The sequence below is a fragment of the Odocoileus virginianus genome, chromosome 16 (assembly GCF_023699985.2).
Source record: "Odocoileus virginianus isolate 20LAN1187 ecotype Illinois chromosome 16, Ovbor_1.2, whole genome shotgun sequence".
Taxonomy (NCBI): Eukaryota; Metazoa; Chordata; class Mammalia; order Artiodactyla; family Cervidae; genus Odocoileus; species Odocoileus virginianus.
In genome coordinates, this window is record NC_069689.1 from 51261775 (window position 1) to 51276710 (window position 14936).

General features: G+C 49.0%; 1 long non-coding RNA gene across 1 annotated transcript in view; it reads left to right on the plus strand.

Moving 5' to 3' along the window:
• LOC139038627 (uncharacterized) overlaps positions 1-14347 on the plus strand; it is a 40694-nt gene extending 26347 nt beyond the window's left edge. The window contains exons 2-3 of the long non-coding RNA XR_011491650.1: positions 10160-10279; positions 13546-14347. This is a non-coding gene — a long non-coding RNA (uncharacterized lncRNA). The remainder of the gene's footprint in view (positions 1-10159; positions 10280-13545) is intronic.
• The last annotated feature ends 589 nt before the right edge of the window (positions 14348-14936 follow it).

Here is a 14936-nt window from a genome sequence, read left to right on the forward strand (position 1 = left end):
AGTCATAACTCAGTTAACCAGACGGTGCTTAACTTGATCTGGCCACAGACAGACTTCCAATTCCTTTCATCTATATTGGTGTGCGTGCTCAGTCGCTCAGTTGTGTCTGACTCTTTGTGACCCATGGACTGTAGCCCACATGGGTCCTCGACCCATAGGATTCTCCAGGCAAGAATACTGGCGTGGGTTGCATTTCCTCCTCCAGGAGATCTTCCCGACCCAGGGATCTAACCCGCATCTCCTCTGGCTCCTGCGTTGCAAGCAGATTCTCTACCGCCAAGCCACCAGAGGAGCCCTTCCTCAACATCTGCTCTCCCCCAAATCTTGTCCCTGTGTGAGGCATCTTTAGCAGAGAGGAGCCCCGTCTGAGGCCTGCATAACTGGTTTCAAGGGTCCTTCTTGATACCGGAGTCTAAAACTGTCACTGGAGATCGCTGAGCCCATTTCCGAGTCTCAGGTGGAACAGTTCAGTGTCACCAGCATCTCCCTGGGATCCTGGGAGCCCTTTGAAACTCTTGGACCACCGTCATTCTTCCAGATGATGACTCGCATGCCAGGGGTCCTACCCTGAAGGCTCAGCTGGACACTGACTAGCATGTGTGGGTGACACCTGGAGCTTCCATCTGCTCAGCTCAGCTTCCTCTGCGAAGACTCCTCCCTTGGGCAGGAAGGGTCTGCTGACTGCAGGACTATGAGCTGGCAGGCTTCACGAGGAGACAAAGCATTGCCATGACTAGAAATGTGAAGGGATGCTTGGAGGAAAAATGGGTCAGCTCGAACTTCATTAAATGTGTTTGCCCTTTGTAATTCGGCAGGAGCGAGAAGTGTTTTGAAACAGAATGCAGCAAGGTCACCTGAAGTCAGGAAGCTTGGAAGGAGAGTGGCTGGGGTGGGACATGGGACCTTTTTCTTCTGAGGAGCTAGTGATAAATTCAGGATGATTGATTTTTGGAGCTTGGCCAGGAGGTTTCTGTTCACTGTGCAGGAACAATCCTTACAAGCAGAGATAGTGTCTGCCCAGGGCAGTTAGGGAGCAGCAGAAACAGGAGGGCCAGGCTGATGCACAGGAGCAGAGAGACCAAGGGGACGGCTGGCTCAGGGCACACGGGGACCCCACGTGGCTCCCCAGGAGCTGACCCAGGCTCCTCAGGGAGCTTAGGTATGTGCTGGGAATGGTGGGCAGGTTCGGAGTCAAGAGCTAATAGCAAGGAGAGCAAATGTCATAAGAGCTCCCAAAGAGCATCCTAGTTGTCTCCATGGCGACTGCAGACAGAGAATCCATGAGGGTAGGTGGTCATTCTGGGGTTACTCACACCCCATCCCTAACAAATGCCCAAAGGCAAGCCCCCAAGCCCTGGATGGTGGAACTGAACTCATCTCATTTTGTGTGTCGCCAGGGGCTTCCCTGGTGGCTTAGTGGTAAAGAATCCACCTGCCAATGCAGAAGATGTGGGCTCAATCCCTGTGTTAGGAAGATCCCTGGAGAAGGAAATGGCAACCTACTCCAGCATTCTTGCCTGGGATAGCCCATGGGCAGAGGAGCCTGGACTCTGCTACAGTCCATGGGGTCTCAAAGTCGGGCATGACTTCACAACTAAATGAAGACAAACAACAGGCATCTTGAGAAGACTCTAGGATAAGCTATCCCTTGGAGCCTGGGGTTTGGTTTACCAGCCTGGGCAGGGTCACCAACGGGGGACACACAATGACCACCTCTTGTTTTCACTCAGGAAGCAGCTCAACCACACTTTCCCTGGGTCAGTGGCTCATTGCTCTGCAGAGAACATTAAAAGCATCCATAAAAGAGATATCACAGATTTCGTTGGCCGTAAACCTCAAAGATGAATTTCCTCACCACATTTTATGAGTATGGGTTTTAAAGCTTTCACAATGGGGCTGCCCTTCTCCAGGAGCCATGAACTTCCTCCTGGGGTGATGATTTGTGTTGTTCACTCAGCCAGGAGACGACCTCAGACGATACATGATGACTCAACATGTGAAACTGACAAAGGCCATTATCTTTTGTTTTCTTTTCCATGGGTGGCAGAGGGGAGATGTTAGTCCATAGATGGGATCCTCTGAGGAAGCTACAGTAGGGATGACCAGAGATGCTGTGGTCCCCAACTGTATCCAGAGACCCTGATGGTTAGAAAGAACAGGTAGCATTAACATGTGCATTTTGAAGGGTGACACTTCCCAAGTAGCACCGGTGGTAAAGAATCCTCCTGCCAATGCAGAAGACACAGGTTGGATCCCTGCATCCGGAAGATCCCCTAGAGAAGGGAATGGCAACCTGCTCCAGTATTCTTGTCTGGAAAATTCCATAAACAGAGGAGGCCTTGGTAGTCCATGGGGCTGCGAAGAATGGAACATAACTGAGCACACACACACTATAAGGGAAAGGCGGTGAGATGAACAAAACCATAGATCGTTACAGCTGGACCAGGTCTTTGGGACCATTCGCCCCAGTAGGTTAAATTTACAGATGGGGCACCAAGCTTCATCACATTTGAGGCTTCATTCAAGGTTATCCAGAAGCCTCAACACTTAAAAATAATTCTTTAATTACCAAAGCAAAGTTTCCTTCCTTAAGTGGGGCAGTTAAAGGAAACACAAGCCTTCATTTGTGGCCTAATAATAACCCAAAAGTTTTCTCCTGCCCTAAATGAAGAAACCTCATTAACAAATGGGGCTTTTGTTCAAGAGAAGCCACAAAGCATGGCCTGTTTCTCCCCCCTCCCCAGAAGGACAGCAGCAATTAGAGCTTGTGGCTTAGGCGGTGAATTTCTGTGCCTTCTCTGCGCTTATGGAGAGATTTGAGTCATTAATGAGATGCTAATGATCCAGCTCTCAAACTTAACTAGAGTTCACTCTGAGTTTCCTGGAAGAAGTACAGAAACTCCCCCCACCCCTTCCTCTAACCTGTTGTGGTGAATTCAGGCTAACCCTGGAGCAAGGGGCCGATTTGTAAAAGCTGGGCTGATTAAATCCCAATTACTTTGGCATAACGATTTCCCCAAGAATGTGTTCTCAGCAAGGACATAACCCCCAGACAATGGGTGTGTATATGATATGGTTTAGAAACTTGACTTCCCACTCTGCTGGCCTTGTTTTTCTTCTGCATGACCCAAAAAAGATCTGCTTGGTCACATTTTGTTCACAGCTGGCTTGGCTTTGAACTGGATCATTCTCCCTGTTGTCATCTCGGACATTTGTTTTGAAACAAAGGCCTGGCCTTTCATTTTGTGTATGAACAGTGTTATGTTCTTTGTTTTCGTGATAGAAACTGTGTCAAATCTGCACAATACATAAAAAGCTGCTAGCCTGTGCCTGGGCTTCCCCGGTGGATCAGACGGTAAAGAATCCGCCTGCAATGCAGAGACCTGGGTTCAATCCCTGGGCTGGGAAGATCCCCTGGAGGAGGGCATGACAACCCACTCTAGTATTCTTGCCTGGGGAATCCCCATGAATAGAGGAAGCTGGTGGGCTACAGTCTGTGGGCTCACAGAGAGTTGGACATGACTGAGAGACTCTGCACAGCACAGCCTGTGCCTGGCACATAGCGGATGCCCAGTGCTTTAGTCTGGGATCCCCTGGAAGCAAAACCTGAAACGTGCTGTCAGGAGCTGGGGAGGGCAGGCAGCCAGCAAAGGGCTGCTATGAAGCCGCCTCCCACTGTCGGCAGCTGGGTATTGGAATGCGGGCTGCCAAAGACGATCACCCCGTCCAAGGGGCCGGGGAGCTGGGGTATTTATACTCCACCTTGTCAGTGGTTGGTTGAGAACTGGAGTGTTGATGACTTGAATGCCCGCTGACCTTTACAGCGGAGCCTTAAGCAAAGAGATGACAGTGGTAGTGACAGTCAGCCGGCACACTGGGTGTGGGCCGTGTGAGGACACTAGCTGTCTCCTCATTATTTTCTTTTCCGCTCCCTTCTTTCTGACTTCCTACCTTGTTTAAATTTGTCCTGCACACTTGCTCTATGTCCCACACTGCTCCTTCCTCATCTGTCTGTCCCTCCTCTGCTCAGCAATGACGATGATCTTAACTTGGCCTCCCTCAGAAGCAGAGCTTGAGTTCGAGTGGTTGATTTTGGGGGGGAAGGGCGGTCCCAGGAGGTGTTGGGCTTCTCCAGTGGCCCAGATGGTAAAGAATCTGCAGGAGATGTGGGTTTGAACCCTGGGTCCAGAGGATCTCCTGGGGGAGGGAATGGCAACCCACTCCATTATTTTTGCCTGGAGAATTCCATGGAAAGAGGAGCCTGGTGGGCTACAGTCCATGGGGTTGCAAAGAGTTGGACGTGACTGAATGACTAACACTTCCACTTTCAGGAGGTGTTGGTGGGGAGTCAGGTGAGACAGGGAAGTGAGCCAAGAGAGCAGGTTGATGAGCCCATTATCGCTGTGGGCACCTGGGTGCAGTCCCCCGAGGGCTTCTGGGAGGTTGTGCCAAACACACTGTACATAGCCTCACTGCGTCCCGGGCGCAGGGAGGGGAGGACAGAGAAGCCGGATGCTCCATCCCCGCTCCTCTCCTGCGCTGGTCGAGGGCTGTGCCTCCTCCAAGGGCAGAGAGCCTCAGGTGGTCCCGGGAGGGGGGTGCTGGTGTGTTTGGGAAGGTGGGTGCTGGGCCCCCGGGTCTGCCCCGTGAGTGTGACTGGAGCTGGTCCCGGGAGGGGGCTGCTGGTGTGTTCGGGAACGTGGGTGCTGGGCCCCCGGGTCTGCCCTGTGAGTGTGACTGGAGCTGGTCCCGGGAGGGGGGTGCTGGTGTGTTCAGGAACGTGGGTGCTGGGCCCCCGGGTCTGCCCTGTGACTGTGACTGGAGCTGGTCACGGGAGGGGGCTGCTGGTGTGTTCAGGAACGTGGGTGCTGGGCCCCCGGGTCTGCCCTGTGACTGTGACTGGAGCTGGTCACGGGAGGAGGGTGCTGCTGTGTTCGGGAACGTGGGTGCTGGGCCCCCGCGTCTGCCCCGTGAGCGTGACTGGAGCTGGAGCTGCCGTGCATGCAGTGCTTCGCACTCTCGCCTGCCTCCTGTTTACGGGTGAGGAAAGCATAGAGGAAGCAGCTTGCCGAGGTCACGCAGGCCGGGCAGCGGCCGTGCTGGTTGTAGAGCCGGAGCTCTGGATAAAGGCTGTATCAGATCTGCGCAATACTTACAAAGCTGCTAGCCTCTGCCTGGGCTTCCCTGGTGGCTCAGATGGTAAAGCTCTGCCTGCAGCGCGGAGACCCGATCGTTGGGTTGGGAAGATCCCTTGGAGGAGGGCATGACAACCCACTCCAGTGTTCTTTTGCTGATGTCAGCTTCGAGGTGTCCTGTCTGCCGCTGGCCCAGAGCAGTTGGCTCTCTTGGCCTTGACCTTGGGGCCATCTCTAGGGAGCTGCTGCCCTGGGGAGCTCCAGGGCTTCCTGCCTTGGGCTCACTGGGCTGTTGTTGCTTGGACGCCTCAGGAACACAGGGTAGGGTCCCTCCTGAGCCCACTTTTCCTGTGAGGTTCTCGGGAACTGGAAGTTGAGAGGCTACAGGCCCACAGTTAGCAGGGATGGAGTGGGTTCCCAGTCCCCTGATTCTCAAGCGCTGTGCCCGCCCTGGGTTGGGGTTTGGTGATCAGGCGCTCCCGCCCACTGCTGGATGAGTGTAAATCGGGGACATTTCAAGTGGTGGACAGTATGGGTGCTGTCAAAATTACAAATGCATATGGCTGTCCACCCAGAAATTCCCCTTCTGGGAGGTTGTCGTGTGGATGCACTCCCATGTGTGTGAAGTAGTCTGTGTATTTTGTGGTCCCTGCAGTACTGTCTGAGCTAAAAAGACTGGAAATTGCCTCAGTGACCGTTCATAGGGAACTGGCTAAAGCAGGTCATGAAGTGCCATGTGGCCATAAGAAAGTGAGGAAGTGGGGACTTCCTTGGTGTTTTGATGGTTAGAATCTGCCTTCCAATGCAAGGGATGTAGGTTTGATCCCTGGTCAGTGAACTAAAATCCCACATGTCTTGGGGCAAATAGAGAAAGCCCACACACCACAACAAAGACCTGTGCAGCCAAAAAAATAAAAGAAAGTGAAGAGGTATGTGGTCTCTTTATTTGTTGGGGGAAAACCCCAAGGGGCAGAACAGTGCTATAATTTGTGTAAAGAAAAAAATTAGGTGTGTATTTGATTGCTTATGTCTGTCTCTGGTAGGAGACCCACCGCGAATTGCCTCTAGGAAGCTGGAGTCCTGTGGAAAGGAAGCTTTCTCTGTACACCCTTTGATGTCTTTTGAATGTCACATCATATGGATACATTGAGAACCTACTAAAAATAAAATGTTAACATTTAGTGTGTTCTATTGTTTTATTGCATTTCACTCTGAAAGCCCAGTCTCCTTATCTGTAAAATCAGGAAAATACTATTTATTTCAGAAAGTGATGACTCTTATATTCATTTTTTTTAGCACTCGTTGCCCTTATGTTTAATTTTAGAAGTAGTTGACTTGGTCTCTACTGCTCCAGGAGAAGCCCCATGAGGGCAGAGCCTGGGTATCACTTGCTCACCACTCTTGCTCTAGGGATCACATTTGGTGGATGTCAAACAAAAATGTTTTAAGGGAATGAATAACTCAGTGAAAGCACTTTGCTAATTAGAACATCCTCTTCCCCCCACCCCCATCCTCAAGGGCTGCAAATCCAGATTGATTTTCTTTATTTTATGGTTTGACCTCACTATAGATTCAAAGTTTGATCAGTATTCTTTTTTAAAAATGTTTTATTGAAACATAGTTGATTTACAATGTTGTATTAATTTCTGCTCTGTAACAGAGTGACTCAGTTATGCACATATATACTTTCTTTTTTTTATTTTTTGTATTATTTATATTGCATTCTCTTCCATTATGGTTTATCCCAGAATACTGACTATAGTTCCCTGTGTCATACAATAGGATCTTGTTTTTCATCCAGTCTATGTGTAATAGTTTGCATCCACTAACCCCAAGCTCCCAATCCTGCCCCCGCTCTGCCCCCGCCTTGGCAACCACGGGTCTATTCTCTATGTCTGTGAGTCTGTTTCTGTTTAATGGATATGTTCATTTGTGTTGTATTTTAGATTCCACATGTAAGTGATGGCATATGATATCTGTCTTTCTCTTTCTAACTTACTTTGCTTAGTATGAGAGTCTCTAGGTCCATCTGTGTTGCTGCCCATGGCATTATTTCATTCTTTTTAATGGCTGAGTAATATTCCACTGTAATATTCCATGTACCACATCTTTATCCATTTATCTGTCCATGGGCATTTAGATTGTTTCCATATCTTGGCTATTGCAAATATACTGCTAGTGAACACAGGGGTGCGTGCAGTTTTTCAAATTATAGTTTTGTTGAGACATGCTCTTTATGTTTTTGTTATCACTCATTTATAACATCAAATTGCGAGAGGCAGCCATGTATAGTGGCTCAGACTATCCAGGTTCAGATACCAGCTCTGGTGCTTATTAGCTGTGTGACCGTGGCAAGTTACTTAAACTCTCTGTGCTCTAGTTTCTGCATTAGTTGATTGAGAGCTGTGTAAGTACTTACCACATATGATTGCTGTGAGGATACAAAAAGTTCATTTATCTAATGCTTAAAACAGTACCTGCATTCTAAATATGAGGTGCTGGAATTTGCCCTGACTTTGATATTTTTCCTGTTATAAATACTCAACTGTATGATTCTGGCAAAACTTCCTCCAGGATTTGGGAAGAACTTTAAACAAGTTGGAATACTTCTCTGCTTGTATCCCCTTTCAATTCTTTCTTTCCTGGAGTGTTAAGGTGGCTTGTTCTTTGAATGTGCTCTCATTTTTCCAGAGAAGACTATTCTGGAACAAAGTTTCCTCACTTAGAGGACGTTGGCCACCAGGTGACTGGGCAGGGGTTATGTGTGTGTGTGTGGGGGGTGGGGTGCTGTCGACACCTCGAGTCTCTGCAGAGTCCTAATCTCCCCGAAGGACCCCCTTGGCCCCCTGCCAGCCTGTCCCGTGAAGCCATGCTCCCCTGTCTCCTGCAGGTAAGAGGGATGGAATAAGACCCCCTGGAGGAGGAAATAGCAACACTTCATATTCTTGTCTGGCGAACCCCACGGACAGAGGAGCCTGGCGAGCTACAGTCCACGGGGTCGCAAAGAGTCAGACACGACTGAAGCGACTAAGCCCGCAGGGCCTGGGTGGAATTGTTCAAATCCCAGGTTAGTCCAGCCTCTCCTGCGTGAATCCGGGAGAGTTGAAGTCAGCCCCAGAAGACAAGGAGCAGCAGGACGCCTCGGAAACCCTCTGTCTTCTGCGTGAGCTGGCGTGAAAAGGGAGGCTTTTGCTGCGAGCTCCCTGATGATTACTGCTGAAAATCGTGACTTGAGTGGCCTTGATGGAGACGCACAAAGGACATGGACAATTGGAGCCTGAACTGCTCGGAGCTGCTCTGCGGGGCTTGGGGCTGGGCTCGTGGGGAGCTCGGCTGGGCCCATCAAAGTGCCTTGGGAGAGCAGCTTTAAGGACGTTTTCTCAGCGTCTGTCTGCGTTCTGATGGGCCCTTCCAGGGCTCTTAGCCCTTGGGTGTCTGAGCGTCCAGCCTCCCCTCTGACAGGCTGGGAGAGGCTGGGCCTCCCGCCCTGCCCTCCTCAGCCCTTTCATCTCGTGTTTGCCTTGGAGCCACTGTGCTTCCTGGTGCTGCTGGAAGTTTTATTCCTGCCGGGAGGCCGGATGCCTGGCAGGTGCTAGCTCATTAGTGCCAGGCATTCTCCACGGAGCCCGCCCTGCCTGCTTGAAGCGTCTCCCGGAGCAGGAGCGGCTACCCCGGCTTGGCTCACTGGAGCATGATCCGGTGGCCGTGACAGCCGAGCTCTCACACCAGGGCCTGGGCTCGGAGGCCCAAGGTAGTCAGCTTTATTTTCAGGAAGCTCAGGAGCATTTGCTTCTCATCTTGTTTCCTGACGCAGGATAACATCTCATCAGAGTAAAACAAAGCCTCGGTGTCTGCACTCGCCATGCCCCCTCCCACCTTGGCCATATGGAAACAGTGGTAAACACAAGTCACCACTGCTTTTTAAAAACTGAAGGTGGGACTGTGAGCTGGTGGCAGCCTTGAAGGGGAGAGGAGACACCTGGCCTCTTCAGATCCTGGGATTTAGCTCCTATCCGCTGATCCAGGGGGCAGGAGGGAGAAAGAGTGAGGCTGGGTCAGGGTGTGGCCGTCTCCCTTCACTGTTTAGTCCCTATGCTCCAAGGGCCATGACAAAGGAAGAAAAACAGTGTCTCGAGCTTGAGTCTTTAGCTTTTCAAAATAAGAAAAAGTCCAACAAACAGACAAGCAGGCACACGCCCCCCTGAAAGTAGAACCCGAAGCAGAGACGGCGGGTGGAGTGCAGCTATGTCTGCGCTGCTGATGTGTTTGCCCCACACAGCATTTTTCTTTTTTTTCTTCCAAGCTGAGCCAACATTTAAACACTGAGGGATTTGAAATAACAATCTGGAAAATCTGGAGTCCCTGACCGCACTTGTAGTTGCAAAACCAGACGGAGCCTTGGTGTTGCAAGGAGCGTGTCAGTGTCTGACCACCCCACTCCCTGATTCCCAGCTGGTCTCCGGCCCCTTTGGCATTCCTTTTTGCCGTCTCTGATGTGAAAGGTCTGGCAACCAGCTGTCGTCACAGTATTTTTCTGAATTAAGCTTTCTGGAGCAGTGTGGGTATGGTTTCTCATATTCTTCGATTATTCTCCAGATTTGCCTTACTCCCTCCACTCCTTTGACTAGGTCGATTAACCTTCTTTTTGTATTCATATTAAGCCTAGCAGGTGAGCTTCCACTTGAAGTCTAAGACCTTGGCTTAAAGAATTTTGCTATATGACTTTAAATTATTTGCTAAATTTGTGACTGTTCTGATTTGAATGATTTTGAGAAAATGGGAAAGTGTAAGTGCGTAGATGTGTAAATAGTGGCGTTTTCCCTTGGTTTATAACTGTAAGTTTCAGATTTGTGCTATAACCTCAGGCCATGTCAACTTAGTAATTTTTTTTCCCAAGGAATTTATTTCACGTAAGATGTATTTATTGGCATAGTGTTGTTCTAAAGTTTCCTTATTATCGTTGTGCTAATTGCAGGGTCTGTAGTGATGTCCCTCCTCTCATTTCTTTCTCTTTTTTCTGGCAGAGTCACACAGCTTGGGGAATCTTAGTTCCCCAACCAAGGATCAAACCTGGGCCCTCGGCAGTGAAAGCACTGAGCCCTAACCACTGGACCGCCAGGAAATTACCTCCTCTCTCATTTCTGGTAACTAACTTAACGGTTCTTGATATAGCTGTTCCTTGCCTATGTCCATGTATTCTATGGGCTTCCCTGGTGGCTCAGTCTTAAAGAGTCTGCCTGCAATGCAGGAGACATGGGAGATGTGGGTTCAGTCCCTGGGTCGGGAAGATCCCCAGGAGGAGGCACGGCAACCCATTCCAGTATTCTTGCCTGGAGAATCCCATGGACAGAGGAGCCAGAGGGCTACGGTCCATGGGGGTCACAAAGGGTTGGGGCAACTGAGCAACTGAACACACACGCACACACACACACACACATATCCTATATCTTCCTGTTATCATCTTATTATTATTATTTTGGCTGTGCTTGCAGAATCTTAGTTCCCTGACCAGGGAATTGAACCTGTGCCCCCTGCAGTGGAAGCATGGAGTCCTAACCACTGGACTGCCAGTGAATGCCCACATCTGTCCCTTCTTAGAGTCTCCCAGTTGCCTCCTTTCCTTCTGAAGGGACCTCCTGGGTTATATTGCAGCCACCACTGCAGCCAACCAATCGCCTGCCCTGAGAGTGCTGGGACCTCCCCTTTCCTCTGCTAGGCAACTGGGCCAAGTAGCCATACGCCCAGAGTTTCTGGATTTGAATAAACAGCAGGCCCCACTGAAGTCATGAGATCCAAGGTCTGTAGCTGCAGGGGAGGGTCACCCCGTGAGGGGAACACTGACTGTGGGGGACAGAAGTGAGCTGGCCGGGACCAGAAGGAGGGTGAGGTGAGTGAGGCACCGGAGGCCCAGAGTGAGGAGGCGCCGGCCTCAGCCCGGGTCTTGCACCTGCAGTCCAGGTGTTTCACCTGCCTCCCCCCTTTCTCTGCCCAGAGTTGGCAGAGTACACGCCCCTGCTTCCCTTCTCCCACAGCCTGCTCTCAAGAGCCGGTTTCTCCTGCAGCCCATGTGCACCTCCATGCACAGAGTGACTCCACCTGCCTGGTGACCTGCTGTGTCTCTCTGCGGCAGCACCCTGCGGTGCTTTCCCCTTCCTCCAGTCCTTCCTTTCGCCCGCCCTTAAAGCCCAGGGACAGTATCCCCTGAATGAGGCGTAAACATCTTAGTCCCTGTCTCAGGCTCTGCTTCTTAGAGGATATGGCTAATGTGGTATGGAAGTCCAAAGACAAGACACTAGGTGAACCTGACTTTTAATTTGCTTTTCACCTTTCAATGAGATAGTGTAATAGAAAAAAAAAAATCAATTCTGATATTTTGAGAAAAAAGCACTAAGTTGCTTCAGTCGTGTCTGACTCTTTTTTGACCCTATGGACTGTAGCCCACCAGGCTCCTCTGTCCATGGGATTCTCCAGGCAAGAATGCTGGAGTGGGTTGCCATTTCCTCCTGCAGAGGATCTTCCCGACCCAGGGATTGAACCCATATCTCTTTACATCTCTTGCTTTGGCAGGTGAGTTCTTGACCACTAGCACCTTGAGTAAAAACTAGAGGCCCTTAATGGGATGTTCACAGGCTGAATTTGCTGTTTTCTTTAATCTGTAGGTTGTTAAAAAACCTGAGTGACCATTTAAGAATCAGATAATTTTAAGAAAAAAAATCCAGATTTTTTGAAATGTATTTTGGGGCAGTGGAAGATTTGGCAACACAGGCCAGCATTTGTCTGGAGCTGGGCATCAGCTGCCCCCCTGCGAAGGAGCGGATGAGCACATAACCAGCGGGATGTAGGCCAGGACTCCATGGTGACAAATGTGCTCCTACATGTGGCCCCTCTCTCCATGTTTATGCCTCGTTCCTTGTAGGCACTGGGTTTTAAAATCTCCAGGGTAAAGGAGATTCAGCTGCAAGTCTTGTTGGGATAGGACTTGCTTCTCAGAACACTTATGTACATGGTGGCTAATGGCTTATAGGTTGCTGAATCATCTGGCCCAGTTAAAATTGTCCTTTGATTTAAAAAAAAGTGTTCTTTGATGGACAGTGGGAGTCAGATCAAGTAATATGGAGCACACACCAAGATCCTTCCTGCATCTGTGAGGAAGATTGTCCCTAAAAAAAATGACAGTGTTCTTGAGAGCTCCTTAATCAAGAGAGAGAAGGAAAAAAAAAAAAAAAAAAGAGAGAGAGAAGGAACTCTCAGCACCAGTAATGCTATGAGGAAATCTGGCAACAAAGCCTCTGAGAATTATAATATAAATACATATAGTGTATATATAAATAAAAATATACATTTGTATTTATAAAATATAAATTATAGTGCATGTATTATACATATATGTATCATATACATATTATACCATGTATTATATACTAGCATATTATATATACACTGTTTTTACATTGTATATCATGTACAGCATCATACATGTGTGTGTACATATATGTAAAATATACATATAGTATTGTATGTAGTACCTACATGCTCAGTCACTCAGTGGTGTCTGACTCTTTGAGATCCCATGGACTATAGTCTGCCAGGCTCCTCCATCCGTGGAATTTTCCAGGCAAGAATATTGAAGTGGGCGGCCATTTCCTACTTCAGGGGATCTTCACGACCCAAGGATCGAACCTGAGTCTCCTGCGTCTCCTGCTTTGGCAGATGGATTCTTTACCACTGAGCCACCTGGGAAGCCCTGTATGTACAGTACACATAAATGTATACTGCTGCTGCTGCTGAGTCGCTTCAGTCGTGTCTGACTCTGTGCAACCCCACAGACGGCAGCCCACCAGGCTCCCCCATCCCTGGGATTCTCCAGGCAAGAACACTGGAGTGGGTTGCCATTTCCTTCTCCAATGCATGAAAGTGAAAAGTGAAAGTGAAGTCGCTCAGTTGTGTCCGACTCTTAGCGACCCCATGGACTGTAGCCTACCAGGTTCCTCCCTCCATGGGATTTTCCAGGCGAGAGTACTGGAGTGGGGTGCCATTGCCTTCTCCATAAATGTATACTATACAATGGTATATATAGTATGTATTGTATTCACATTGCAAAGATAGCATATACAATATTATATATAATATATACAGCATATATATAAATCTTGTGATGCTCTTGGAGTGTAAGACCCTGGACCACTAGTTCCTGGTTGCCGGTACTAGGTGTGAATCACTGGCCAACAATGTGACACTTATCTCAGCAGGTGCTCCATCTGTCTTTCTTTTTACTTTTAAAAAAATTTTTTCCCAATTATTTCTATTAGTTGGAGGCTAATTACTTTACAATATTGTAGTGGTTTTTGCCATACAAACATTCGTCTTTCTTTGTCGGTCTCCCTCACATCATTCCTCTCCTTGGTTTCAGTCTCTACCTGATCGATAAGCAGCCGCGCTGAGTTGAAGAGGACAGCAGCCTATCCTGTGGCTTCTTTTTCCTCCGCTGCGGACACCCCTCCCTTAAAGCTGGACGGCACTTCAGTCTTTTCCGAGCGCTCTCACATCTTTCCTCTCAGTGGCTCCCTCTGCTTTCTGTCCTTGAGCGGGACAGAGCGGCAGAACCTGGTGTAAAGTGGAAAGCGAGCCACAGTGAGGCTAAGTGCTTTGTCCTCCCGTGATGAGCAGGGCGGCAGGCAGGAGGGCGGGGGGCCAGGTCTTCAGTGTTTCCCCGCTCAGCCCCCACCCTGCCAAGGGGGGGCATTTTCTAGCTTTAATTCTTCAGCCAGGATGATGGCACCAGTCCTTAACACAAACCATGGGATGCAACCCACTAGTGACATCCATTCAATGGGTGCAACCAGTTTTTGCAAATCAAATAAAAGAGCATAGATTATGTTGTTCAGTAAAACTTTGGATGAGAGTCTGCCACATTTTTGACTTCCCAGTCTCTGGCTGTTGCTTGTCCAGGAGCAGATTTACATCCCTGTCAACATGGATTTTTGAACACTGTGAAGCATCATCGGGGGCTTTCACTTGGGATTCAAGGAGTTTAGATTTCAGGGACAGATTGTTGAGACATGTCTTTCTTGCACATCTCATAATCCAAAGCAGGAATGCACCTCAGAGTTGGTAGGACCTGCAGTGTGTCTACAACATTGGACTAAAAAAAAAAAAATCAAAAAACAAAACCAACAAGACTGTGTATCTCTGCTTTGAAAGGCTAGAACTAAAACAATCATTGCTACTAGCTGCTGGCAAAATGCTAACATATGATTTTAAAGAAAGAGTGACATTTTAATACTTTGCTCTGTAAATTCGATAAATAAATGTATGGACCTCAGAGCCAACAGGTGGAAGAGCCAGTGCTGGGGAAACACGGGGCAGGAAGAGGCAGAGGCAAATATAATTGCAGGAGTCAATGTGACTCATAGCTGAGGACAAGGTCAGTCTTGGGAAGGCTGCCTCATGACCAGCAGAATCACTAAGAGGTGGGGGAGCGTAGGACAAGTCAGGATGCCGTGACCACGAGGAAGCGAGGGTGCTGGGAGATGCTTGTAGTCAGCGCTGCCCCGCGGGCTCCCGGGACGTTTCCGCTGGATATCCAGACACACGATTTCAAGCGTGAATGATTCATTAGTCAATTGACATTCATCATTGAGAAAAACCAATAAAACAGAAGCCAATCAATCCAGAAAGGTGGTTAATAAAAAGTGAATACACGTTTAGCTTGAAGCACTCTTTGTAATTGATCCCCTCTTTGACTAGCTTTTCTTGCAGATGTCGAAGGGAGAATCGCAGTCAAACGGTGCGTCTCCTTTT